A 16,978-nucleotide genomic window follows, 5' to 3' on the forward strand; every position below is an offset into this window, starting at 1 on the left:
AGACCGATCAGGGATAAAGTTGTGGAGAAATTTAAAGCAGGGTTAGGTTATAAAAAATATATTCCAAGCTTTGAACATCTCACCGAGTACTGTTCAATCCATCATCTTAAAATGGAAAGAGTATGGCACAACTGCAAACCTTCCAAGACATGGCCGTCCACCTAAACTGACAGGCCGGGCAAGAAGGGCATTAATCAGAGAAGCAGCCAAGAGGCCCATGGTAACGCTGGAGGAGCTGCAGAGATCTACAGCTTAGGTGGGAGAATCTGTCCACAGACAACTATTAGTCGGGAACTCCACAAATTTGGCCTTTCTGGAAGAGTGGCAAGAAGAAAGCCGTTGTTGAAAGAAAGACATAGGAAGTCCCGTTTGCAGTTTGCTTGAAGCCATGTGAGGGACACAGCAAACATGTGGAAGAAGGTGCTCTGTCAGATGGGACCAAAATTTAACTTTTTGGCCTAAAATCAAAACACTATGTGTGGCGGAAAGCTAACACTACACATCACCCTGAACGCACCATCCCCACTGTGAAACATGGTGGTGGAAGCATCATGTTGTCAGGATACTTTTCTTCGGCAGGGACAGGGAGCTGGTCAGAGTTGATGGGAAATTGGATGGAGCCAAATACAGGGCAATCTTAGAAGAAAACCTGTTAGAGTCTGCAAAAGACTTGAAACTGGGGCAGGGTTCACCTTCCAGCAGGACAATGACCCTAAACATACAGCCAGAGCTACAATGGAATGGTTTAGATCAAAGCATATTCATGTGTTAGAATACCCCAGTCCTAAATCCAATTGAGAATCTGTGGCAAGAATGAAAATTGCTGTTCACAGACATTCTCCATCCAATCTGACAGAGCTTGAACTATTTTGCAAAGAAGAATGGGCAAAAATGTCCCTCTCTAGATGTGCAAAGCTGGTAGATACATCCCCAAAAAAGACTTGCAGCTGTAATTGCAGCAAAAGGTGGTTCTACAAAGTATTGACTCAGGGGGGCTGAATACAAATGCACGCCACGCTTTTCACATATTTATTCATCATTTATTTATATAAACCATTTATCATTTTCCTTCCACTTTATAGTTATGTGCCACTTTGTGTTGGTCTATCACATAAAATCCCAATAAGATACATTCATGTTTTTGGTTGTAACATGACAAAATGTGGAAATTTCAAGGGGTATGAATACTTTTTCAAGGCACTGTAACTGTAACCGGTTTCAGGTTTGGGTCTCTCAAAATGCGATGGCATCTTGGGAGACCCTGTGAAAGTGTGCCTAGTCTGTGCAATGCTGTACCCTACCCTAATACTCAACTAGTGAATGGTAGCATTCAAAACATTCACCAATGCAAAGACCAGGATTGTCAGGACTGCAAACACAACATCTTTTTTGGGGGGGTTCGGTGGGTAGGGGTACTCGGGAGGACATAAAGAAAATGCCTCTCATGCAGCCGACTGCATTTAGTTTGGGATGTGAATGGGGGAAGTACGGGCGCTGCAGAAGTGGTGGGTTCCCAATTAGGATTGGCGAATGCAGCAGGAAGGGCACGACGGGCCTGTTTGTCTTCTTCTTGGTGGCAGCAGGACACTACTTGTGCTTGCCACCTCACCAGCTTGAACTGCACTTACTGCAGTGCTGGTTTGACTACGACCGGGGTGTACTAGGCCGCTGGCGCTTGCCAGTTCACCAAAACGCTACCAAAAAAACTGTTAGCGATCGCAGGGATCAGGCCTGACTCTGCGAACGCTGCAGTTATGCGTTTAGTGTTTTGTAAGTGTCAGTGATCGATCGATACTGCACTTGGGTGGGCTGGGCTGGGCCGGGCGGAGGGGCAAAATGCAGGTGCTAGCAGGTATCTGGGCTGATCCCGCTAACACTGCGTTTTTGGGAACCCTAAACTGCTGGGGACGCTAGTATAGATCTGATCGGATCAGATATTGATCCGTTCAGATACTATACCACTAAGGGAGGTGTACGGTGCGTGCGTGGGTGTTAGCGGTACTGGGGCTAACCTGACGCTGCCTGGGGCTGGTGCTTGCCACTTCACCAAAACGCTACCAAAAAAACTGTTAGCGATCGCAGGGATCAGGTCTGACTCTGTGAAAGCTGCAGTTATGTGTTTAGTGTTTTGTAATTGACAGTGATCGATTGATACTGCACTTGGGTGGGCTGGGCTGGGCCGAGCGAAGAGGCAAAATGCAGGGGCTAGCAGGCATCTGGGCTGATTCCGCTAACACTGCGTTTTTGGGAACCCTAAACTGCTGGGGACGCTAGTATAAATCTGATCGGATCAGATATTGATCCGTTCAGATACTATACCACTAAGGGAGGTGTACGGTGCGTGCGTGGGTGTTAGCGGTACTGGCGCTAACCTGACACTGCCTGGGGCTGGTGCTTGCCAGTTCACCAAAATGCTACCAAAAAAACTGTTAGCGATCGCAGGGATCAGGCCTGACTCTGCGAACGCTGCAGTTATGTGTTTAGTGTTTTGTAAGTGACAGTGATCGATTGATACTGCACTTGGGTGGGCTGGGCTGGGCTGGGCAGAAGGGAAAAACGCAGGTGCTAGCTGGTATCTTGGCTGATCCTGCTAACACTGCGTTTTTGGGAACCCTAAACTGCTGGGGACGCTAGTATAGATCTGATCGGATCAGATATTGATCCGTTCAGATACTATACCACTAAGGGAGGCGTATGCTATGTGCGTGGGTGTTAGCAGTACTGGCGCTAATCTGACGCTGCCTGGGGTGATGCATATCACCGCCGGGCGATCAGGGGGCTAAACCTTTATTCGGTAATAAACGGCGGGTGCTCTGACACTATAAAAAATAAACGAACTAACCAGCGTCACCAGTAACAGTTATACGGTGATCAGTGGTGAAAGGGTTAACTAGGGGGCAATCAAGGGGTTAAAACATTTATTAGGTAGTATATGGGGGTCCCTGTCGCTATAAAACCTATATATTTACCTCCCTAACTAGAGTCACCAGTGACACTAATACAGCGATCAGAAAAATGATCGCTTAGTGACACTTGCGACAGGGGGTGATCAAGGGGTTAAAACTTTATTAGGGGGGGTTAGGGGGGTACCCTAGACCTAAAGGGGGCTAATACTAACTGCCCTAACACAGTAACTGTCACAAACTGACACCATGCAGTAATCAGAAAAGAAAAAAAAAACTGCTTGGTGTCAGTGTGACGGGGGGAGGGGTGATTGGGGGGGATCGGGGGGATCGGGGGGTAAAGGGGGTGTTTTGTGTGCCTGGCATGTTCTACTATGTGTGTAGTGTTTGTGCACTCACATTGCAGTCTTCTCTCCTCGGCGCCGGAACGGAAAATACTGAGCCGAGGAGAGATGACATCATTTCGTTTGCTGCTGTTTAGCATACAGCAGCAGAGGAATGATTCTATTGGCCGGCAGCGATCGCGAGGGGGGGCCACGAACGGATGGTCTCCCCCTCATCTCCGATCGCTGCTGTACAATAGCCGACCACCTCGGGCACCAGGGGGGTCCTATCAGACACCCCGCCCGCGGGAAGCAGATCACGTATATGTACATGATTCTGCCTGCCCGTGCCACCTTGCCGATGTACATCGGCGTGAGGCGGTCATTGAGTGGTTAATTCCTCATAATATTTTTTAAACGCTACGTTGATATTATCTGGTTGGGATGTAATCTCACCATCCCTAGTTCTAATAGCAGGAATCGTCGGGGGGAGAATCTAACTTGACAATATGGGCCAATATCTTCCCCACTTTCTCCCATTCTCCAAATATTATTTGTTTTTGTAATAACCTCTTATTTTCTGATTTCCTAGTTACTACCTCTTTATATAATAACTGTTTATTCTCCCACTTTTGATGATTTTCCGGGGATGGTTCTCTCACAAGCTCCCTCTCTGCTGCACTTAACTCTTCCCTGGCCTTCTCTTCCCCTGCCAATGAAGCTTTTTTTATTCTTGAGACCTGCTGGATCAATAGACCCCTCAGATAAGCCTTTAGGGCATCTCACATTACCCCTCGTACTGTGGAGTCCTCATTTAAACTTATAAACTTCCTCATCCTAGTTGTAATCTCATTAGGGTCTTTAAATAACTCTATCCATATTGGATTCAGCTTCCATGTACCACATTGTTTATTTGTCCCAATCTCCATCCTGGCTGTAACCAATGAGTGGTCTGATACCCCCTAGGTTGGTGAGTAATACCTCTAATTATATGTGCAGCCAGGTCATTACCTAATTCCAGGTCTATTCTTGAGAGTGAGGAGTGAGTGCCTGAATAACATGAAAACTGTTGTACTCCCGGATTACTCATTCTCCAGAGGTCAATCAATCCTGCCTCTTTAAGAAACTGGCCAATTCTACTTCCATACAAACCCTGTCCCTCTTTTCCTGGGGGAAATCTATTTCTTTTTTTTTTGCAACATTAAAATCCCCAACCGCAATGACAGGGACATTTGGTTTGTCTGCTATGAACTCCAATAAACAATATAAAACATCTAACTTAAAGGGTGGAGGGTTATAAATATTCGCTAATATGCATTCCTTATTCCATATTATACAATGTAGAAAAACATACCTACCCCCAGCATCTGTATTGCATTGCCTGCAGGTGAACGCAGCCTCTTTCCCAATTAACACCGCCACCCCCCTTGAGTATGAGGTGTGTACCGCATGAAATTGACAGCAGTATTTTTTGTTTCTTATTTGAGTTTTAGTGTCCCTTGTCAGATGCGTCTCCTGCAGACAAGCAATATCCACTTTAAAAATATCTAACATATCATAGACCAGTGCTCTTTTTGAGGGCGTACCCATCCCCCTTAACATTCCATGAGCCTATCTTTACTCCCATTAGTTAATCTAGGGTAAAATCATCACCCCCAGGAAGACAGGGAGCAAATAATAACCAGTAATAACCAAAAAGTCCCCTCTAAACCCATTTCCTCTACAAGGCTGCTTGTCATTTCAGCATTCTAATCCTATCAAACCCCAATTCTCCCTATACCATTTTTACCCGGGTGTCGGAATATTTTCCCATATACCAAAAATAATACTTCTATTTTAACCCGTAACGCAAAAACACTTTTTTCATATCATACATATCCCAGTGCTTAACCAACATGACAGTTATCTCACTATAACTATTATCCCCGTATTTATCTGTGTCCTTTGTGTCTTTATATCATTCCGTGTGTCATATATTATCTTATCCTTTAATGTGTGGCTTGATACCCTATATTGTATTCTACTGTACCCATACCCTATCCCCCCACCCCCTCTTACCCCCCCATTTTCCCACCCACCTTTCCCCCCTACTTTCCCATACCACTCTGGGGCTTTTTTAATAGCCAGCCCATACCCACCTACCCTTCCATTCCACACCCCCCCTCCAACCTCCCCGACCCTCCCTACCCCCCACTTCCCCCCTCCCACCATGTATTCAAAACCAAGAGAAACAAACTTATTGTGATCACACCCCCTCTCAAATCTAATTTCATTTACCTACTCAAAATACCTCCCTACTCCATATACTAACCTTAAATAAAAATAAAATTAAGATTGTGCCCCATTTATATGTGCTATTTCCAACACCATTCCTCCACTATTTCCTGGGTAATTGATCTTTTTTTTCCTCCAACCATGCCAACGCACTGTCTGGGGACTCAAAAATTTGACTTCCCCCCAGTGCGTTAATCCGTAACTTAGCCGGGTAGAGGAGGGCGTATGTGACGTTGAATTTCTGGAGGCTACGCTTAACCCCCAGGAACCCAGCTCTGCGCCTTTGTAGGTCCGGGGAGAAATCGGGGAATATTGATATCCTGACATCTTTATATAAGACCTTCCCCATTTCTCGAGCTTTCCGTAAAAGTCTTACTTTGTCCTTTTAATTTAAGAACTTCACTAGGAACGGCCTTGGGGGGTTTCCAGGAGGGGGGGGTCTATGCGGGACTCTATGCGCTCTTTCTATTGAAAACTGTTGAGTAAATTTTTCACCCCCAAACACCCCCACCAGCCAGTTCTCCAAGAATGTGATCGAGTCTAGGCCTTCGCTCCCCTCGGGAACCCCCACCACCCTCACATTATCCCTGGGAAGTCTGTTTTCCATTTCATCAAACTTCCCCGTCAGGTTATCAATTTTTTCTCTCCAGATCTTCACTTCTTGTTTCAAAGGGAACAGCTCATCCTCTATCAGACTTATTCTATTTTCTGCTTCCGTCACCCTTTCTGCTGTTTTCTTAAGGTCATTCCGTACTGGGGTCAACTGCTCTTTAATGTCCTTCATTTGGTCTCCCAATACCCCTAACGAATGCTTGCATGCGTTTATTGCCAAAAAAATGTCTTTTAGGGAGGGCTCTCCTTCTGTTGTACACAATGGGGTAGCTGTGGCCTCCTTTTCTTTACTAGTGGCTCCTGGGCTCTTTATAGAGGGAGTTTTTGTACTAGATGTACCTATATGAAGGCCCGATTGACCTTGACGTTTCCTGTCCACTGCTGGCCTATTCTGGGCTTGCTGCCCTCCTTTATTAGGTGTATGCTCCGCTACGAGGACCATTTTCTCTAACTTAGCGGAAGCTGCAACGGCTGCTGCCGTTGCCCCCGCTACTGTGGGGTGGAGGCCCTTTTCCTTCTCCTTATCTTTCGCTGACCGTAGGGACTGGGTTCTCATATTTTCCTGGTTGGGGTGCTCTTCTCCCTTTCTTCTCCCTGACATAATGTTTTTCACCTTATAAAGTTGCTCTTAGTACCGCCTGCTCAGCCCGTATCAAAGTATAATTGCTTGCACAGTTTCACCTGCTCTTAGTACTTTTTGTTATTATTATTCGTTATTAAATATAGATGATGTTGTTTCCAACCAAAAAGGGAGAGAACAGGCACAAGTATTAAGCTGTTTCAACCAAGGGAGTCTCTTACCACTCCATTCACCAGGAACCCAGGGCTAGCACTCCTCCTCTTCACCCAACAGGGCTATACTACTATTCACAGTCTTTTATGTTGTACTGCTTACCCCCAATGTTGGGGCCGCTCCCCCAGGATTTCCAGACTCTCTCCTAAATCGTGCAACCCTGCAAAAAGTCCTGCAAAGGTCCCTTAATATGCCTCACAACAGTCTTTGCTCTTCGCTTAGTGTTGGGAAAACAGAAAGCACCAAGCAATGTCATACAAGGTTTATACAATAGCTTCCTTCCGCACTGTAGAGGATGCTTCAGGCACAGTTTATGGAGATGCACGGGTCCGGGGAGTTGCTTCCGTGCTCTCTACAGCTGACCAGATCTCTGCAGCACTGCCCGAGAACTTCAGGCTCTTTCCTCACTCTTCCACCAGCCAGCACATCATGCCTCCGAGCTCCCAACAGGTACACTTCACAGCACAGCCATACACTGCTGCACTCAATGAGGCGCCGTCCCTGACATTCAACGTCCTCCTCCTCCTCCAATCGTATTTGCCGGGAGCCGAGCCAAACACTCCCACATCTATCTGGTGTCTCGCGGTAGCAACACCTCGCTGCCAAGCTCCGATCCCCTCCTCTGTCCCGAGCAGCGTCTCTCCACTCCAGCCAGCTAGAGCACAGAGCGTACACGATTTATAGGCGACACAGCAGGGGGAACCTCAGGGGGAACCTCAGCCAATCTCCTTCATGTTACACACAGGGAAACAGTGTTTATCCGCGGGGCTTCATACTCCTGGAGCGGGACGAACACACACGTTCTCACTCCACTTCTCTCACTTCCATTCGCTTCAGGCCACGCCCCCCGTCAGATGTCGGAAGCCATTTATTTAATTGCACATGTAATCTGTTTACTCTTTCCTCATAAATTGTCACTTATCCAATGAAGGCCTGAAAAGTGTTGCCCAATTCTGTTCAATGTTTATGTTTCCAATTTAAAACAAAAATTATCCAAATTTTAGTTCTAGATGCCCATTCTGTCACTCAGAAATAGAAGCCTCCCCTTCCTCCCCCTAATATCTGTTGTGCAAATCTCTAACCCTTTCCCATCTTCAGTCTCCAAAGAAAGACACTCATTTTTTAAAATCTGCATGTAGTTTTCTTGCTCTCTCCCTCAGAAATTGCGGCCTATCCAATAAAAGCTTCAAAGTTGTGCTGCAAGTCTTTACACTTTTTTCTTTAAATTTGAAACAAATAGGCACTGATTTTTTTTTTTTTTCTAGGTCCAATTTTCTTTCTTCTTGCTTTGTGTGGCCTGACCAAAAATGCTAAATAGCTGTGGTGCAAAATTGTACATTTTCCCCTTTTCAGTCTCTGAATTAAGACACTCATACTTGCTTTTATTTCCAGATGCAATATTCCTACACAGCCACTCAAAATTTGCAATCTGTTCATTAGGGCTTTATATGTTTTCTATCAAAACTGTAATAATTTGCCTTGTCAGTCTCCAAATTGAGTCACTATTTTTTTATTTCCAGATATATTATTCCTGCCTAACCACTCAGAGAGTGCAGCCTGTCTATACAGACTTAATATCTGTGGTGGTAACGTATAACATTTTTCCATCTTCAGTAGAGTTGGGTGAACAGTTCGGGGAATGAGTTTGGGCTGAACGTTGGCTGCTTGCCCCGTTCAGGGAACACCCGCACTTCCAGGGTGTTTGGCATATGTGCTCTGCACAGTGCATTCTGCGCCCTGATTGGGCAATGCTTTGCCCAATCAGGGTGCTGTAAAACCTGGTTGTTAAGGAGCAAGGCCGGGAAGCCAGTCACGGCATCCTTAACAACCAATGATATATCAGCTGTCAATGGGCTTCCCTGCTGACAACTGAATAAAAAAAAATAGTTAACAAAAAAACTGTGTGGGCCCCCCAGTCCATACCTTACCCTTATCTGAGCATGCAGGTCAAGAAAGGGTGGGATGAGCGAGCTCCCCCACGAACCATACCAGGCAACATGCCCTCAACATGGGGGGGATGGGTGCTTTGGGGCAGGGGGGAATCTGCCACCTCACCCTAAAGCACCTTGTCCCCATGTTGATGGGGGCAAGGGTCTCTTCCTCTCTTCCCCACAACCCTAGGCTGTGGTTGTGGGGGTATGCTGGCAGGAATCTTATTGAAATCTGAAAGCCCCCTTTAATAAGGGGGCCCCCAGATACCACCCCCCTTTTGTGAATGAGTATAGGGTACAGAGTACCCCCACCCATTCATCAAAAAAGTGTCAAAGAGTAATAAAAACACAGAGACAATTTTTGACAATTCCTTTATTAAAAAATAAAAAATAAAAAAAGAGTATCCCCCAGTGTAAATCCATTGTCAATCACATCACCCACCCGAAAAAAAAAAGCTTCTGCCGCCAATGAAGGTTGACCACCTACTGCAGGCTCTGCTGTTTGACAGTTATTATATAGGTAAGGGAGAGGCCACCTGGTGATGTCACCTGGTGGCATCACCCCACTTGTGAAGACATCGATGCAGCATACAGCAGTCCGTGATGTCACAAGGGGGGGCGGTGCCACCAGGTGACATCACAAGGTGGCCTACCCTTACCTACACTATATAAGAACTGTTAAACGGCAGAGCCTGCAGTAGGCAGTCGGCCTTCGTGGATGGTGGGAGCGTTTTATATTTATTTTTTGGATGCGGCATGTAACGTGATTGACAATGGATTTACATCGAGGGACACAGTTTTTTTATTTTTTAATAAAGGAATTGTCAAAAACAGTCTCTGTGTTTTTATTACTTTTGTACATTTTTTGGTGAATGGGTAGGAGTTCCATGTACCCCATACTCATTCACATGGGGGGGGCATGATCTGGGGACCCCCCGAACCATGCCAGACCCGAAGGTCCTGGTATAGATTTTAGGGGGACCCCCACGCAATTTCTTTTTTTAATTTTGGTTCAGGGTTCCCCTTAATATTCATATCAGACTCAAAGGGCCTGGTGATGGGCTGGGAGGGGATCCCATGCTCTTCATCTCACTGAGTTTTATCTATATTGCCGAGACCTGACAATTCATTACAGCTATAAATGACTATTTTTCCTTTAGAAATGTCATTTTGCTGTGGTACTGTTCTAAACATGGGAAGAATGTGCCACTTTGTAGGCATACTATAGACACCCCCAGGCACGATATTTAAAGGAATATTTAATTTTTATTGTTTCACTTTAAGCATTAAAAAAATCACTGCTCCCAAAAAAAGTCAGTTTTTAAAAATTGCATTGATACATGTCCCCTGGGGCAGGACCCGGGTCCCCAAACGCTTTTTATGACAATAACTTGCATATAAGCCTTTAAAATTAGCACTTTTGATTATTCATGTTCGTGTCCCATAGACTTCAACCACTTCATTACCCAGCCATAGTCAAATGACGCCCATAGATGGGATCTCCAATCCTGGGTGGGCGTCATATGACGTCCTTAGATTTCTGCCCGGGGGCACCTCACCAGAGTACCCGCCACCTCACCACCTGCCACCAGAGCACCTGCCACCAGAGTACCCGCCACCTCACCACCTACCACCAGAGTACCTGCCACCAGAGTATCTGCAACCAGAGTACCCGCCACCTCACCAGAGTACCCACCACCTCACCACCTGCCACCAGAGTACCTGCCACCAGAGTACCTGCCACCAGAGTACATACAGCCAGTCAGTCACTATGTCCAGAAAGGTGTACACCCCATACCAAATACTCAGTCTGACCGATGAGAGCAACGGGAAGCTCTCATCGCTCAGTTCTGATTCCGATTCTGGTTCAGAATGTAAGCCCCCCGAAGGCAACACATCAGGATCCGAATCAGAGGAGGAAGCAGTCCGTCTAAAAAAACTATGGTCTGAACACCAGGCAGCTACCAGCAGTGCCAACGGCGGTAGACCTCAGGAGGGGAGGCCCAGTACAAGCGCTGCTAGACCCCGGGAGGAAAGGCCCAGTACAAGTGCACGCCAAAGAATTAGGACCCATACCCAGCTTCCAGATGCCTTGGCAAACCCATTGTGGCTGCCTTCTACCAAAGGGTCAGCCACGATCCCCCCTTTTACAGCACAGCCAGGTATGCAGGTCGACACTGCAGGTTTTTCCCAAATGGATTTTTTAAATGTATTTTTCCCTGATGAATTAGTTCAAGGCATCATGGACCAAACCAATCTCTTTGCCCAACAATTCATTGCAACCAACCCCAGGTCCAGCTATGCCCGCCCTTTTGAATGGAGGCCCCTAACAGTGGTGGAGCTCAAATTGTTTTTAGGCCTAACACTCAAAATGGGGCTTACAAAAAAAATGAAATGCAAGTATTGGTCGACCAAACCCATCCACCATATGCCACCAAAAATTTTTTATCGGTCATGTCCAGGTCCCGATACGAAATTATAATGCGCTTCCTGCATTTCAGTGACAACTCACAGTGCCCCCCGAAATCACCCAAACTTTGACAAACTATATAAAATTTGCCCCCTAATTAATTTTTTTTCCAAGAAGTTTGCCGAACTTTATGTCCCTGACAAAAACATATCTGTGGACGATTCCCTGGTGCATTTCACAGGCCGGCAAAGATTCCCAGCTCCAGCCCCCTGAGTGTCCATCGTACATGGGAATAAGTGGAAACATTGTTTGGGAGTTGGCATTCCCACTCCTCCAAAAGGGGTATCATATTTACATGAACAACTATTACACCAGTTTGCCCCTTCTCCGCCACCTATACCTAAAAAAACCTTTGGCCTGTGGTATAACAAGAAAAAACCGAAAGGGCTTCCCACAGCGTCTTGTCACCACAACCATTCAAAGGGGGGAATTGACAAGCTTGAGGAAGGAGGAAGTGTTGGCTGTGAAGTGGAGGGATAGGAAAGATGTGTACATCATGTTCACCATCCACGATGACACCTCAGTGGAACTTTTCAGAAGAAGCGGTCCCGTTCGCAAGCCTTCCTGTATCAGCGAGTACAATAAATTCATGGGGGGTGGATTTAAATGATCAAATGTTGCAGCCCTATCTTTCAACAAGAAAATCCCTCTTCTAGTACAAAAAAGTTGCAATTTACTTTTTCATTTGGCCCTTTTAAATTCTTTCATCATCTACCAAAAATCAATGGAAACACCCACCACCTTCATAAAGTTTATTGAAGACATTGTCACTGCCCTGATCTTCCAACAAGTATCCCCCCCAGAAAGCATTTGCTCCGATTGTGTCAGCAGACTACATGAGCGACATTTCCCGGACCATATTCCACCATCAGGATCCGGAAGACGACGTAAAAAAAAATGTTGGGTGTGCACCAAAAGAGGAATTAGGAAAAACACCAGCTTCCATTGTCCCGACTGTCCCTCCCAACCTGGCCTTTGCATCAGAGAATGCTTCAATCGATATCACACTCTCGAAAACTATTAGCCCATATTTCTAATACTGCCATTTCCTCATTTTCATTTTCTGTCCTGAATATTTCCCTGCCTCAACCAACCATATCATTGTCTTCCATGTGAACTGATCCTGGCCTGTTTCTCGACTATGCCTCTCCACAACGTCTGCATTGTTTATCCGCCATGTTTCTGCCTTTCATGTGAACTGACCCTGGACTGTATCGACTATGCTTCTACCTACCATATTTTTCTGCCTTTTACCTGCACTGACCTCAGTCTGTTGACCATGTTTTTGCCTGCCCCTTGGATTGATCTTTCACCCTGCTACACAGGGGTGAAAGATCCGGAAGACGACGTAAAAAAAAATGTTGGGTGTGCACCAAAAGAGGAATTAGGAAAGACACCAGCTTCCATTGTCCCGACTGTCCCTCCCAACCTGGCCTTTGCATCAGAGAATGCTTCAATCGATATCACACTCTCGAAAACTATTAGCCCATATTTCTAATACTGCCATTTCCTCATTTTCATTTTCTGTCCTGAATATTTCCCTGCCTCAACCAACCATATCATTGTCTTCCATGTGAACTGATCCTGGCCTGTTTCTCAACTATGCCTCTCCACAACGTCTGCATTGTTTATCCGCCATGTTTCTGCCTTTCATGTGAACTGACCCTGGACTGTATCGACTATGCTTCTACCTACCATATTTTTCTGCCTTTTACCTGCACTGACCTCAGTCTGTTGACCATGTTTTTGCCTGCCCCTTGGATTGATCTTTCACCCTGCTACACAGGGGTCTCACATATGTGAAGGGCTTCAGAATAGTGTTCTGAGTTCAGAAAGCCAGTTTTTGGTTTTGTGTGTTCCCAGAACAGGGTCTGGTTGCCCGGAGGCTTCAAAGCAATTTGGGTGGGAGAAGCCTCTACCCCTGTCCCCATTCTTTCCTGACCAATGCCCTAAGCTTGATGGTAATGCCTGCTCCCTGGACAAATACTCTGGCTGTGCTGACCATACCTCTGCCTGCTGCATGTACTAACTATGGAAAGTATTCCTGCCTGCTGCATGGACGATCCTTTGATCCTTTTGCTGCTGCTGACCACATCCCTGCCTGCTATCTGGACCAATGCTTTGGTTGTGCTGACAACATCTCTACCTGTACTGACTATTCCTGCCTGCTGCCTGTTTTGCTGTCGCTGTCCACGTTCCTGCCTGCTGCCTGGACCGATGCTCTCCTCTGTGGACCTGTTAGGTACCTGGTAGTGAGCCTGACTTGTAGGAGAAGACCTCTCATACAACGCTGGTTCAAGAGCCACTGGAATGGGGACAGTGGTCTCGAGAGCACAGTGGGGTAGGAGTGCCTGCTTGAGATGAAGGCTCTGATGCTGGAGCAGAGTAGAGATCCCTCCAGGGATGGCTGGGCTGCAGGTAAGGTGATGACTGGAAGCAGCAGGCTGCAGCACTGAAGATGCAGATGCAGAAGTCACTGGAGCTGGAGCTGAGGGTGCAACAGCACAGCAGACAAACGGCAGGCACAGGCAGGGTCAAACGGTCCGGGTCAGCAGGTAGCAAGGCGGTTAATACAGTAGGCAAAGGCAGAGTCGGTAGGCAGGCAGAGGTTGGCAACGGTATTGGCAGATGCAGTAGCAGAATCAGGCAGGCCGGGTCGGATTGGAGAAGGAGGAATGGTCAGACAAGCCGGGTCAATAGGTAATCAATCAATCAGGAACAGGTTAAGCAGATCCACAGAGCTGAGACGAAACAGCAGCGCATTCCTGCAACAGGAGAACTTTTATGCACCTCTTGGCGCCAAAACGGCGCTAATGCGAACGCGCGCGCACGCACCCGCGCGCGTACACACACGTGCCGCGCACCCGTGCGTGCCCGAGCGCCGCGTCGACGCACACTGACAGCTGGAGATTGCTGAATTGCCCGAGCAGGAGCGCATCGGCGCATTGGCGTACGCACATGGGCCGGTCTGGTGCTGACAGGTCCCTGACATTGCCCCCCTCCAAGGGGCAGCCTCCGGATGCCCATACGCCTTCTTTTCTCAGGGTGGGCAGAGAAGAAAGCACGGACTAAACGCCTGGCGTGAACATTGCTGTCTGGTTCCCATGAGTTACTTTCTGGGCCGTAACCTTTCCATTTAATGAGAAATTGATTTTGTCCTTGTCTTCTTCTACAGTCAAGAATAGCCTCAACCTCAAATTCCTCGCTTCCATCTATTAAGACGGGTTCAGGAGGTCTGGTTCCTCTATCAGGGAAGGGATCAGGTATAGCAGGTTTGAGCAAAGACACATGAAATACCGGGTGAATCTTGAGAGAATCAGGCAAAGTCAATTCATAACACACTTCATTAATTTTTCTCTTAATCGGAAAAGGTCCCATAAACCTAGGTGCCAGCTTCTTAGATGGACATGCTAACTTGATATTGGAAGTAGAAAGCCATACCTGATCACCAAGTTGTAACTTCAACTCTCCTCTTCTTCTTCGATCGAAGGCTCTCTTGCTGTCTGCCTGGGCCTTGGACACTGCCTCTTGTAACAGCTGGTTGTTGTGCCTGAGGAAATCCACTGTATTCTGCACTGCCGGAACTGAGGATTCTGAAAGGAAATCGGGTAAAAAGGTTAAATGGAAGCCATAATTGGCGAAAAAAGGAGATTGACCGGTGGCTGAATGTTTGGCATTGTTATACGCGAATTCTGCTAAGGGTAGCAGGGATACCCAATCATCCTGTGTGAAGGAAGTAAAGCATCTGATATACTGTTCAAGAGTCTGATTGGTCCTCTCTGTCTGCCCATTAGTTTGAGGATGATAGGCCGAGGACAAGGCCAGTTCAATTTTCAGGATTTCACACAGGGCTCTCCAAAAATGTGAGGTGAATTGTACTCCTCTGTCCGAAATTATGCTTGCAGGTACTCCATGTAGTCTGATGATTTCTTTAATGAATACGCGGGCGGTTTCAATAGCAGATGGAGTTCCCCTTAACGGAAGGAAGTGGGCCATCTTGGTTAGGCGATCTACCACCACAAAGATGGCTGAACACCCGTCAGAACATGGAAGCTCTACTATAAAGTCCATGGAAATCATTTTCCAGGGTCTATCAGGTACAGGCAGAGGTCTTATTCTGGGTGCAGGTAGGGCAGGAACTGACGTATTTCTCACAAAAGTCCTTCAGATTGGGCCACCAGAATGTGCGTTGCACAAGTTCCAGGGTCTTGCGAACCCCAAAATGGCCTGCTAGTGGATGGTCATGCAGCAGCGTCAAGACCTTGATCCGAACCTTCTCAGGGACAAAGATTTGACTCCCCTTCCATAGCAATCCATCTCTGGATGTCAGAGTAATCCCTGGAGGCCTAGATGACTCAGTGGATGCTTCTTTAATCAGAGAGAGCAGATCTGTTTGCAAGAGTAGAAAATTGTTTGCGGGCAGGATGGTGTCAGGAATGGATGAGTCCTTCGGGTTGTCATGCATGCGTGATAATGCATCCGGTTTGATATTTTTTGAGCCAGGCCGGTAAGTTATATGGAAACAAAAACGGGAGAAAAACAGGGCCCAATGGGCTTGCCGAGGCTTCAGGCGTTTAGCAGATCTCAAGTACTCTAGGTTCTTGTGGTCAGTGTATATTAATACCGGATGCACAGCTCCCTCCAACAGGTATCTCCATTCCTCCAGAGCAGTTTTAATAGCGAGGAGCTCCCGGTCGCCAACATCGTAGTTCTTCTCCGCGGGAGAAAGTTTACGGGAGAAGAACCCCACAGGATGCATTAGATCTTTGCTGCCCCTTCGTTGTGATAGTATTGCACCCACCGCTATTTCAGAAGCGTCAACCTCCAAAATGAACGGTAGTGATGGTTCAGGATGGCTGAGGATTGGGGCCGAGGTAAACAGTTTTTTGAGATTTTCAAAGGCATCTTGAGCTGACTGGTTCCAGGAGAAACGGGCATTCTGTTTGGTCAACTGCGTGATGGGTGCAATTATGGCTGAGAATCCCCTGATAAATTTTCTATAAAAGTTTGCAAATCCAATAAACCGCTGAATTCCCTTCTTGTCTAGGGGTACCGGCCAGTCCAGCACAGCGGAAACCTTCTGGGGATCCATTTTAATGCCTGTTGGAGAGATTATTAGTCCCAGGAATTGGATGCTTTGTTGCTCGAACTCGCATTTCTCTGCCTTTGCATAAAGTCTGTGTAAACGGAGGCGACCCAACACCCTGCGGACATGTTCTCGATGCAGATCAAGAGATTCAGAAAAGATCAGGATATCATCCAGGTATGCGATCACAAATATGTCTAGAAAGTCCCAGAGAACATCGTTAATCAGGTGTTGGAAGGTCGCAGGGGCGTTGCAGAGTCCGAAGGGCATAACCAAGTATTCGTAGTGCCCGAATCGGGTCCGAAAAGCTGTTTTCCACTCATGCCCGGCCCGAATGCGGATCAAATTGTAAGCCCCTCTTAGATCGAGTTTAATAAAGATAACCGCAGTCCTTAGTTTTTGGAACAGCTCAGGTATCAAGGGTAGGGGATATCGATTTTTAACCGTAATTTTGTTCAGTTCCCGGTAATCTACACACGGGCGAAGAGTCTTGTCCTTCTTGGTGACAAAAAATATTCCGGCACCTGCTGGAGAAGTTGAGTGGCGGATGAACCCCTTAGCCAAGTTCTCATCAATATATGTCTTT

This window comes from Aquarana catesbeiana, linkage group LG01 (assembly GCF_042186555.1).
Source record: "Aquarana catesbeiana isolate 2022-GZ linkage group LG01, ASM4218655v1, whole genome shotgun sequence".
Taxonomy (NCBI): domain Eukaryota; kingdom Metazoa; phylum Chordata; class Amphibia; order Anura; family Ranidae; genus Aquarana; species Aquarana catesbeiana.